Source organism: Ovis canadensis, chromosome 24, assembly GCF_042477335.2.
Source record: "Ovis canadensis isolate MfBH-ARS-UI-01 breed Bighorn chromosome 24, ARS-UI_OviCan_v2, whole genome shotgun sequence".
NCBI classification, from domain to species: Eukaryota; Metazoa; Chordata; class Mammalia; order Artiodactyla; family Bovidae; genus Ovis; species Ovis canadensis.
Genome location: NC_091268.1, coordinates 44,010,546 through 44,022,593, shown reverse-complemented (window position 1 = coordinate 44,022,593; position 12,048 = coordinate 44,010,546). Strand labels below are relative to the sequence as shown.

Genomic DNA, 12,048 nt, shown 5'->3' with positions numbered 1-12,048 from the left:
GCACCCAGTCCTCCCTTCAATGACACATGGAAGTGGGCTACAAAAAGACAGTCAAAGAGCATGTCATGGACCTTCAGAGCAAAAGGTCCCTCCTCATGCTCCCTCCTTCAGCTCCCTCCTCATGCATGGCAATATCACACTTGGTTATTAAAATTGATGCCTCATAGCCACTCCCTAGCCAGGGAAAGCCAAGACAGCACATAGCCTTTTTAATTCCAATTCACAGTAACAAATGCATTGTACATCATGACAGATGTGTAATATAGTTGTAATATACACAGGGGAGGTGTATGAGTATATTAGGTTGAACCATACAAAATTGCCTTTATATAGGAAAGAAAAAAAAAAAAAGTCAAACAGCAGCATTTTATTCTGGCTCCAACTACTATGTAAAAGCTAAATCTACTATGTGTTTACTAGTACCAGGCACTGCTCTGAATGATCCTTGTCTATCAAGCTCATTTATTCCTGGCAACAACCCACGGATGATTGCCCTTCATCTCAGGTGATGTGGTTCTAAGTTTCAGGGCAGTGATTTGAGTGCACTCCTAAACTTTTATTGTTGTTGCTCAGTTGTGTCCGACCCTTCGCAACTGTTGCTGACTCTCTGCAGCCCCATGGACTGCAGCACGTCAGCTTCCCTAAACTTCATAGTCTACCTCTTTAAACACACACTTCCTGAAAAGGACACACCCTTCCCACCTGTGACATATTTTAGTTTCTAGTCTATTTATTTCTTATTTTTTTCATGCATACCCCAATCAGCAAGTTTGATCTCCCTCCTCATGCATGGTTCAGGCCCCACACTTTGAGAAGCTCTGCCCTTGCCCTTATCTGGGTTCCCCAAAGCAGTCTCTATGACTGTCTGGTACGATTTCATACTCTCCCTAGCAGCCTCCCAAGCTCCTCCTAGGATGCTCCGGGCATCTCTCTGTCTCCCCTAAATCAATGCCCTCCTCCCTCATGGCTGCTGTCTTGGGACCATATCATTTCCCACTTCTGCACTGACCAGTCAGCTCTCATTCACGGCCACAAAGCAGCACAGCTACTCAGCTTTGTACCCCCGTCTACTTAACAAACATCTTTCTTGGGTCCCAGAGGGATGTTACATTCTCGAGAGTTAGAGGAAACTGTTTTTAGAAGCCCCAGAGGCCTACCAATCTTAAGACTCAAGACTTCCCCAGTGACAGGTTTAGTTTTAAGTCTAAAACCTCCCAATTGTGCCTCCAGCTCCAGTCTACTGCCTGCCCCCACCCTCTGCCCCACCTGTAACAACCAGGGTATGAGCAGCTTTTGGCAGGAAAAGGCTCTTTGCAGGAGGCTTCTTTGTCTTGTCTCCAACCTCAAACCAGGCTCTTGTCATCTCCAGGCTCTAGCACTCCTTTCAAATCTCACTTTGCTTTTTTTTCTTTTGGCCAAATCTATTGACATATGGGATCTTAGTTCCCCAACCAGTTCCCCAAACCCGAAGCTCTTGCAGTAGAAGCTTGGAGTCTTAACCACTGGACTACTGGGAAAATTCCTCAGATCTTTTGATCACACAATACCTTGCCTAACTCACAGGTTCTTTCCATAGATCAAAGAAGTAGAAATGAAGAATAAGTAATAAACATGATCAGAGAGTTTCCCCTCCAATAATCTCATGAACAAATTATGTGACCAGGATAGGATCTAAAGAATACTCACAAGAAATCAACAGGCCTGCACACAGTGGGGGTGACAATGACTCTGACCTCCCCCACCCCAATGATTGCCTGAGATTACTTCCCTTTTTCCTCTTAAAAGCTTTCATGGCAGAGCAGACTCTACGGAGATGGTTTTGGGGGACACTGAGTCCACCATCTCCCCAGATTGCCAGCATTCTGATTAAAAGCAACTTTCCTTTATACCAACATTTATCTCTCTCACAAGTATTGATTTTTTGAGAATCGAGCAGCCGGACCTGAGTTCAATACCAACATTAGGGATGAGGCAGAAGCAGGCAGATTCTGCCAGCCATGGGGATTTACCAGTTTTACAGACCAAGCCTGACAAAACAAGAGGACAGTGACGGTCACACGTGTGTAGCCTGACTTGCTTGCTCCTAATTATCCATATTCAGTGTCTTGGGCCAGAGCATCTCCAACACCTAAAACATGGCCCCAAAGACAGGCTCAGCCCATGAAATAAAAATCCTCTTACAGTCATCTTCCAAACAATTCGTGGCACTGAGACTCAGGGAAAAATGACAAATGGTGGGAGTTGTAGGAATTGACTCAAATTCAGGAAAGAACTCCTCTTCTATTGTGAGCTTTTTCAGTTTTAACTCTTGTCAAACCTGTCCTTCCTTTGCTCACTGGCAAGGGTGCGCGCAAACACAGCCCAGTCTTGTTTCTCAAATGAAAACTACAGCTGCCCCAAACTTGTTGCTTAGAGAGAGGCTGTTGTTGTCATTCAGTTGCTAAGTCATGTCCAACTCTGTGACACCATGGACTGTAGCCCGCCTGGCTCCTCTGTCCATGGCATTTCCCAGGCAAGAATACTGGAGTGGGTTGCTATTTACTTCTTCAGGGGATCTTCCTAGAGCAGGGATCGATTCCGAATCTCTGGAATTCAAGGCAACATGAGGGACTTCCCATGTGGTCCAGTGGTTAATATCCTTCTTCCAATGCAAAGGACACTGTTCAATCCCTAGTTGGGGAAGTAAGATCCCACATGCCACAGGATGAATAAGATGGAGGGCCACAGCTAGGGAGCCCACGCACTCTAGAGCCAGCACACTACAACTGCTGGACCCACGCATGTACCACTATCAGAGAGTCCGTGCGACACAATGAAAGATCCTGCATGACGCAACGAAGATCCTGATGCAGCCACTTAAATAAATAAATATGAAAAGAAAGCAAAAAGATAATGTGAGTTCAAGCTCCGCATTGAACTGTGCAAAGAAAAAGACAGGTTTGGACTGACTCAGACACTTGTGAGAAGTCCGAGGAGCAACCCCCTCCCATTAGCTCACCAAAATCCTGCACACCTGTCCATCCCATTGCTTCCTATTCCACTGTGCCTTCCTGAGCATGGATAAAGGACCTGGATATGAAACGAATTGTTCTCCATTGCAGGTGACCCACTATCAATAGGAAGCAATTTATTTGCTTAAAATGTCCAACTTGCTCATTTTGTTTTAATGTGCTGGTTCTCTATCAAATTAAGTCTGCACCTCTGAAAAGACTATTTGCAAAGCCTGGCACTGGCTCCAGCTCAGGAAATAAAACTGAAATCCGCTGAGGCAGACTGATCCTGCGCCAACCTTCCAATATTACAAGGGCAGCTCAGGAAAGGGGAGAAATTGCTTTAGGAATTCTACCCAGACGCTAAATCCTAAGGGAGTCACAAAAGAATAAGCCAACCATTCCAGAACACACAAGTACACACACAGGCACACACAGATCGTTTCAGATTTCTCTTAAAGAAAGAGGTGACCTGGCTGTCAGTCAAGGTGGAAGCTGAGGGCCACATCTGGCCATGTGGCTATTCAGATCATGGAAGCGAACAGTGTGATAAAGGAAACATTTCAATCCATGGTGGAAAAGAAATGTGACTTCATACCGAGTGCTGTAACAATCAGCTGAGAACTTGGAAAATACTAAGTTATAGATAAACTTCACACTATCTACCCAAACCTACTTTTGAGAAATTAAAATATAGAGGGAATGAAAACTGTAATAACTAAACAGCAAAAGAAGTTCTTTCTAAAGAACTGAAGGTTGGGAATTCCTAGTGGTCTGGTGGTTAGGACACTATGCTTTTACTACTGAGGGCCTGGGTTCTAATCCCTGGTTGAAGAACTAAGATCCCACGAGTTATACAGCACAGCCAGAAAAATAAAAACAAGGGAGGCAGATTGATACATTAAAAAACCGATAACTCAAATAAACACCTAGAAAATAAACCAAGATGAATCAACGTATGGCAAACAAAGGGATCATCGTGGATATGTAAAAGGCTTTACTGGAAGGCTCCAACAGAACAATGGAAAAACACAAATGACTTGTTTCCAAGGGGAAAAATACAGACAGCCCCAAATCATATAAAATCAAGTTCCATCTCATTATTAATTTTTTCAATTGTGGTATATTTTACTATTAATTTTTTAGCAGGAGTAGAACCATAATACATCATGCTTTGTCTGTTGAATTTACACTCAGCCAGTAAGGATTTGTTGATGTCCACCATGTTCCAGCTATATTCTAGAAGCTAGGCTTTGATAGGAGCACGTGAAGATCCTTGATACCATGTACTTGTATTCCAAGTGGGTGGGGAGGAGACAAACAGTAAAAAACAGGCCTTTTGTAAAATGAATAACACCAGGTGTAAGAAGGTGATAAGTGGTAAAAGGTAGAGGGAACAGCACTGCAGAACTGAGCAGGGATGAGGGGAGGGGGTTGCAAGGAACAGGCCCCTGAGTAAACACAGAGGGAGAGTAACTGAGGTGCAACAAGAACACATTTGAGCCAAGGAGTCAAAGCAAGGGGTGTAGCCATGCGCTTTCTGGGCAGGAGTGTTTCAGACAGAGGGAACAGTCAGGACTAAATCCCTAGATGCCTGGAATACTGGGAAGCTAGCCAGGGGGTCAAGTGACAGAGGTGGGATGGAGTGTCGAGGGGCATGGGATGCAGGGAGAAGCAGCAGGGAATACTGGAGAGAGAAGGGTGGGAAGGCAGATCATCAGGCCCTTGCAGGCCATTGTCAACACTTTGGATTTTACTTTGAGTGAGGAGGGAGCCATAGAGGTTGTTGAGCTGAGGTGTGATGTGGCCTCACTTGTGTGTTAAAGGGACGCCTCTGTCCAAAGAAGACATACAGGTGGCCAACAGCTACACAAAAGGGGCTAAAAACATCACTAATCTTTGGGGACATGCAAATCTAAACCACAGTGAAGCATCACTTTGTACCTGTTAGGCTGGCTCTTATCAAAAAGACAAGGGATAACAAGTGTTGGCAAGGATGTGGGGAAAAGGGACCCTTGTGCACTGCCGGCAGGAATGTAAACTGGTACAATTACTATGGAAGACAGAATGGAAGTTCCTCAAAAACCTAAAAAGAATAGGAGTTTGGGGTTTGTAGATGCAATCTATTACCTTTAGAATGGGCAAACAACAAGGGCCTACTGTATAGCACAGGGGACTATACTTAATATGCTATGATAAACCATAATGGAAAAGAATATGAAAAAAATGCATAAACGTGTATCACTGAGTCACTATGTTGTACAGCAGAGACTGGAACAACATTATCAATCAACTGAACTTCAAAAAATTATGTGTGTGTGTATATATATAAAAATAATTATATTATATATATAATGTTTAAGTCTTTTTATTTTTTTTTAATTTTTATTTTTACTTTATTTTACTTTACAATACTGTATAGGTTTTGCCATACATTGACATGAACCCAGCACGGGTGTATATGCATTCCCAAACACGAACCCCCCTCCCACCTCCCTCCCCATAACATCTCTCTGGGTCATCATCATGTACCAGCCCCAAGCATGCTGTATCCTGCGTCGGACATAGACTGGCGATTCGATTCATGTTTAAGTCTTTTAAAAAAAAAGACCCTTAAAAATAGAATCACTGTGTGATACAGCAATTCCACTTCTAGGTATATAACCAAAGGAAATAAAATCACTTTCTTGAAAAGATATCTGCAAGTCCATGTTCACTATAGCATTAGGCACAAAAGTCAAGATATGAAAATAACCTAAGTGTCCATCGATGAAAGGATAGATAAAGACAATGTGGCATATATATACACAATAGACTATTATTCAGCCATAAAAAAAAGAAGTCTTGCCAACTGTGACAACATAGATGGACCCTAAGGGCATCATGCTGAGTGAAATGTCAGAGGGAGAAAGGCAAATAGGATATGATCTCACTTAGATGTGTAATCTAAAAAAAAAAAAAAGCAATCAACTTGAATTCATAGATACAGAGAACAAATTGGTGGTTGCCAGAGTCAGGCAGGGTGGGGGCAAAATGTGTAAAGGTGGTCAAAGGGGAAATTTTTCCAGTTATTAAGAAAATAACTCATAGGGATAAAACATATAGCATGGTGGCTATAGTCAGTAATGCTGAATTGCATATTTGGAAGTTGCTAAGAGCATACATCTTAAAAGTGCTCATCACAAGGAAGAAACTTCTGTAATGATGGTGACAGATGTTTTCTAGACTTATTGTGGTGATCATTTTGCAATATATACAAATATCAAATCATTATGGTGTGTATCTGAAACAAATATAATGCTATATGCCAATTATATCTCAGTTTTTATAAAGGATGCCTCTGGCTGCTGGGTTGATAACAGATGGGGATAACACGGGAGCAGAGGGAGGATGTTGCAGGGATCCAGCAGGGAGAGCAAGCCAGGAGGGAGAAGAGGTTCTGGATGGATCTGAAGGTTGAGTCTGCACCAGGATGCCCTGAAAGATGAACACAGTATGGGATGGGAAAGGAGAGGAGTGGGAGAATCCAAGGTTTCTGGCTTCAGCAACTGGAAGATCAGCTAGACCCCTTTGATGACGTGGCCAGAATTAGCAAGAAGAGATGATGAAAGCAACTCCGCACCCTGCTGGTGGGAGTGCAATCTGGCTGCCTCTGTCTGCAGGGCAACCAGGCAGCATGTGACAGAGATGCAGACGTAGGGAACGGACTTGAGGACACAGTGTGGGAAGGAGAGGGTGGAATGAACTGAGACAGTAGCGTTGACATATATACAGTGTGCATGTGTGTGCAGTCACACCAGTCATGTCTGACTCTGCGCAACACATATATACACACTGCTGCCATTTAGTCGCTTCAGTCGTGCCGACTCTATGCGACCCTATGGACTGCAGCCCACCAGGCTCCTGTGTCCATGGGATTCTCTAGGCAAGAGTACTGGAGTGTATTGCCATGCCCTCCTCTAGGGGATCTTCTCGACCAAGAGAGCGAACCCTCTTCTCTTATGCCTCTTGCATTGGTAGGTGGATTCTTTACTGCTGAGCCACCAGGGAAGCCCCATACATGCGCTAGAGAAGTGAAGTGAAGTCGCTCAGTCTTATCCGACTCTTTGCGACTCCATGGACTGTAGCCCAGCAGGCTCCTCCATCCACGGAATTTTCTACTCAAGAGTACTGGAGTGGGTTGCCATTTCCTTCTCCAGGGGATCTTCCCGACCCAGGGAATGAACCCAGGTCTACCACATTGCAGGTAGAGGCTTTACCATCTGAGCCACGTGGGAAGTTGCTGTATAATACCTGGAACTCAGCCCTGGTGCTCTGTGATGACCTAAAGGATGGGATGAGGGGAATGGGAGGGAGATTCAACAGGGAGGGGATATATATACACACACCTATGGCTGATTTGCATTGTTGTATAGAAGAAACCAACCCAACATTGTAAAGCAATTATCCTCCAATTATAAAATTTAAACATGGATCTTGCTTGGATCCTAAATAGAGCAATCTTAAATGGCCATAGCTTCCCTGGTGGCTCAGATGGTAAAGCATCTGCCTGCAATGCGGGAGACCCAGGTTTGATCCCTGGTTTGGGAAGATCTCCTGGAGAAGGAAATGGCAACCCACTCCAGTACCCTTGCCTGGAGAATCCCACGGGCGGAGGAGCCTGGTAGGCTACAGTCCATGGGGTCCCAAAGAGTCGGACACGACTGAGCAACTTCACTTTCACTTTCAATATAGAAGTAAATGGATTTAAGTTAGAGAGCTATACTGATGGGATTATGGATGAAATGATTATGGATGTTCCTCTAAAATACTCCAGGAAAAGATGCAGGGGCCAAGGGTGACAGAATAAATGCAACTGGTAAAATGCTGAAAATTCACTGAAGCCTAGTGGGAGCTATTTCAGGGTTCACACTCTCCTCTCTGTATTTCACTAAGATTGACAATTTCCATAATAGAACTATCTTAAAGGCATACATATCTTTAGACCCAGCAATTCCTTTTGTGGAAATTTATATTTGTTTATACAAAGATTTATTTACAGTTACTTATCACAGCCTTATTTTTAATAATAAAGTGGGAAATGACAAAAAATAGAGGCAATCTATTTAAATAAAGGATAATAAATCATTCAATTGGAAGCAGCAGAAGGATCAGAAATTTGTCTGGATATGGGCAGAAATTTAGTATATAATAAGAGTGACATTTCAGACAAAGGGAAAAGATGGATTTAATAAGTAATTTTAGGACCAGTAAGTAGATATCTGGAAAAAATTAACAATGAAACTATACTCCACACTTTATACTGAAATATAGTTCCAAAGAACCAAAGACTAAATATGTTAAGATGAAGCCATAATTATAAGAGGAAACAAAACATGGGAAATTTTTTTATAATCTGAGTGAATAACACTATACTTAGTAGGACACAAACACCAAAAGCCATTGAATAAAAGACTGACAAATTCTAAGTAAAAATTTAAAACTTCCACATGGCAAAAATCACTGTAAACTAAGTCAAAAATCAGAAACAAAATAAAAATATTTGCAATTTTTATTACAAATGAGGAGTCGATTCCTTCACATTTAAAAAAGCTGGTATATATCAATTTAGAGGGCTGTGATTCCATACACAAGGAGGTACCTGGTGGCTCAGACATAAAGAATCTGCCTGTAGTACAGCAGACCTGGGTTTGATCCCTGGGTCGGGAAGATCCCCTGGAGAAGGAAATGGTAACCCACTCCAGCATTCTTGCCTATGAAATTTTGTGGACAGAAGAACCTGGTGGGCTATAGTCCATGGGGTCTCAAAAGAGCTGGACAAGACTGAGCGACTAACACTTTCACTTATATATCAATAAGAAAAAGAGCCAACCAAAAGAAAAATGTTCAAAGAATCTAGGCAGACAGTTAGTCCCCAGGAAAGAATTACAAATGGCTCTTAAACATATAAAACAATGTTCAACCCAACTCAGAAAAAGAGGAATGCAAATTAAAATCACATTTGTATATTTTCACCAGTGAGGCAACTAAATATCAAGAAATGTGATAACATCCTGTATAGATAAAGCCAAGAGGAAGCAGATCCTCTGAATCTTTGGTGGTAGAAGCGTAAATTAGTACAATCTCTGTGAAGCGCAAAATGGCAATGTCTATTATATTAAAAAGGCACACTTTAGCTCAACAAACCTCTAGAAATATATGTTACAGCTTCATTCATACATGTGGAATGGAGCATGAATCAGGCTGTTGGTTGCCACAGGGATTATATATACATTTTCTTTTTTAATTTGAGTATAGCTGCTTTACAATGTTGTGTTAGTTTCTGATGTAGAGCAAAGTGAATCAGTTGTATGCATACATACATCCCCTCCCTCCTGGACCTCTCTCCCATCCCATCTCCCATCCCACCTACCTAGGTCACCAGAGAGCACAGAGTGGAGCTCCCTGTGCCAATCAGTAGGTTCCCGCTACCTACCTGTTTTACACGTGGCAGTGCACAAAAGATAGATTTAATGACATTGTGGAATTATTGTTAATTGTGTTAGGTGTGATGCTGGTATTACTTTTAATTCTCTTTGTGTGTTGTGTGCTGTGTGTAGTTGCTCAGTTGTGTCCCACTCTTTGGAACCCCATGGGCTGTAGCCTGCCAGGCTCCTCTATCCATGCGGATTCTCCAGGTCATCTATACTAAAACAATTCCAGGTGAAATGATAAAATGTCCTGGATTTGCTCTAAAATAATACAAGGAAGAGAAGGGTTGGCAGAAGGGGTACAGTCAAAACAAGCTTGGTCCGAAATTATAGCTGGGCCAGGAAACAACAGTTAGAACTGGACATGGAACAACAGGCTGGTTCCAAATAGGAAAAGGAGTACGTCCAGGCTGTATATTGTCACCCTGCTTATTTAACTTCTATGCAGAGTACATCATGAGAAACGCTGGACTGGAAGAAACACAAGCTGGAATCAAAATCGCCAGGGGAAATATCAATAACCTCAGATATGCAGATGACACCACCCTTATGGCAGAAAGTGAAAAGGAACTAAAAAGCCTCTTGATGACAGTGAAAGAGGAGAGTGAAAAAGTTGGCTTAAAGCTCAACATTCAGAAAATGAAGATCATGGCATCCGGTCCCATCACTTCATGGGAAATAGATGGGGAAACAGTGGAAACAGTGGCAGACTTTATTTTTTGAGCTCCAAAATCACTGCAGATGGTGACTGCAGCCATGAAATTAAAAGACGCTTACTCCTCGGAAGAAAAGTTATGACCAATCTAGATAGTATATTCAAAAGCAGAGACATTACTTTGCCGACTAAGGTCCGTCTAGTCAAGGCCATGGTTTTTCCAGTAGTCATGTATGGATGTGAGAGTTGGACTGTGAAGAAGGCTGAGTGCTGAGAATTGATGCTTTTGAACTGTGGTGTTGGAGAAGACTCTTGAGAGTCCCCTGGACTGCAAGGAGATCCAACCAGTCCATTCTGAAGGAGATCAGCCCTGGGATTTATTTGAAAGGAATGATGCTAAAGCTGAAACCCCAGTACTTTGGCCACCTCATGCGAAGAGTTGACTCATTGGAAAAGACTCTGATGCTGGGAGGGTTTGGGGGCAGGAGGAGAAGGGGACGACAGATATGTTTGGATGGCATCACTGACTCGATGGACACGAGTCTGAGTGAACTCCGGGAGTTGGTGATGGACAGGGAGGCCTGGCGTGCTGCAATTCATGGGGTCGCAAAGAGTCGGACATGACTGAGCGACTGAACTGAACTGATCAGCCCACAGGGGTTCATTACACTTGAATTTTCCATAATAAAACATCACAACTTTAAAAGATCAGAATCAACTCAAATGCCCATAAAAAGAAAAGAAGTTCAAAAAACCAGAGTATACCCAAGCAATGGAAGAGTATGCAGATGTAAAAAGAGTAAGAATGTTCTTTATATCCTAATGTGGAATGATAGGCAAGATGAATTATTAAATGAGAAAAGCAAGATGCAGAAAGGTGTGGGTCACATGCTATCATTTGTGTAAAAAGAAGCAAGAAGAAAAAAAAAAAAGAGGACACAAACTTCCTTGTAAACATCCAGGATCTCACTGGATGAACATGTAGGATTCAAGAAAGCCTGGTTCCCCTGGGAAAGAGAACTAGATAGGTGCAGAGGAAGGACAGGACAGACACTTCCACTATATACACTCTTCTTCCTTTGGAAATGTGTTGCAAGACAGCATCAGAGGGCAGACACACTGAAATCATATTCACAGAAAACTAGTCAATCTAATCACACTAGGACCACAGCCTCGTCTAACTCAATGAAACCAAGCCATGCCCGCAGGGCTACCCTAGATGGGTGGGTCATGGTGGAGAGGTCTGACAGAATGTGGTCCACTGGAGAAGGGAATGGCAAACCACTTTAGTATTCTTGCCCTGAGAACCCCATGAACAGTATGAAAAGGCAAAATGATAGGATACTGAAAGAGGAACTCCCCAGGTCATTAGGTGCCCAATACGCTACTGGAGATCAGTGGAGAAATAACTCCAGAAAGAATGAAAGGATGGAGCCAAAGCAAAAACAATACCCAGCTGTGGACATGACCGGTGATAGAAGCAAGGTCTGGTGCGTAAAGAGCAATGTTGCAAAGGAACCTGGAATGTCAGGTCCATGAATCAAGGCAAATTGGAAGTGGTCAAACAGGAGATGGCAAGAGTCAACGTCAACATTCTAGGAATCAGCGAACTAAAATGGACTGGAATGGGTGAATTTAACTCAGATGACCATTATATCTACTACTGAGGGCAGGAATCCCTCAGAAGAAATGAAGTAGCCATCATGGTCAACAAAACAGTCTGAAATGCAGTACTTGGATGCAATCTCAAAAATGACAGAATGATCTCTGTTCGTTTCCAAGGCAAACCATTCAATATCACGGTAATCCAAGTCTATGCCCCAACCAGCAACACTGAGGAAGCTGAGGTTGAACGGTTTTATGAAGACCTACAAGACCTTTTAGAACTAACACCCAAAAAAGATGTCCTTTTCATTATAGGGGACTAGAATGC

The 12,048-nt window shown here is 42.7% G+C and overlaps 1 protein-coding gene across 1 annotated transcript in view; it reads right to left on the bottom strand.

The window, feature by feature from the left end:
- The window catches only part of CALN1 (calneuron 1), a 418,392-nt gene that overhangs the window by 253,482 nt on the left and 152,862 nt on the right, over positions 1–12,048 (bottom strand). The gene's annotated exons all lie outside the window — the stretch shown is intronic.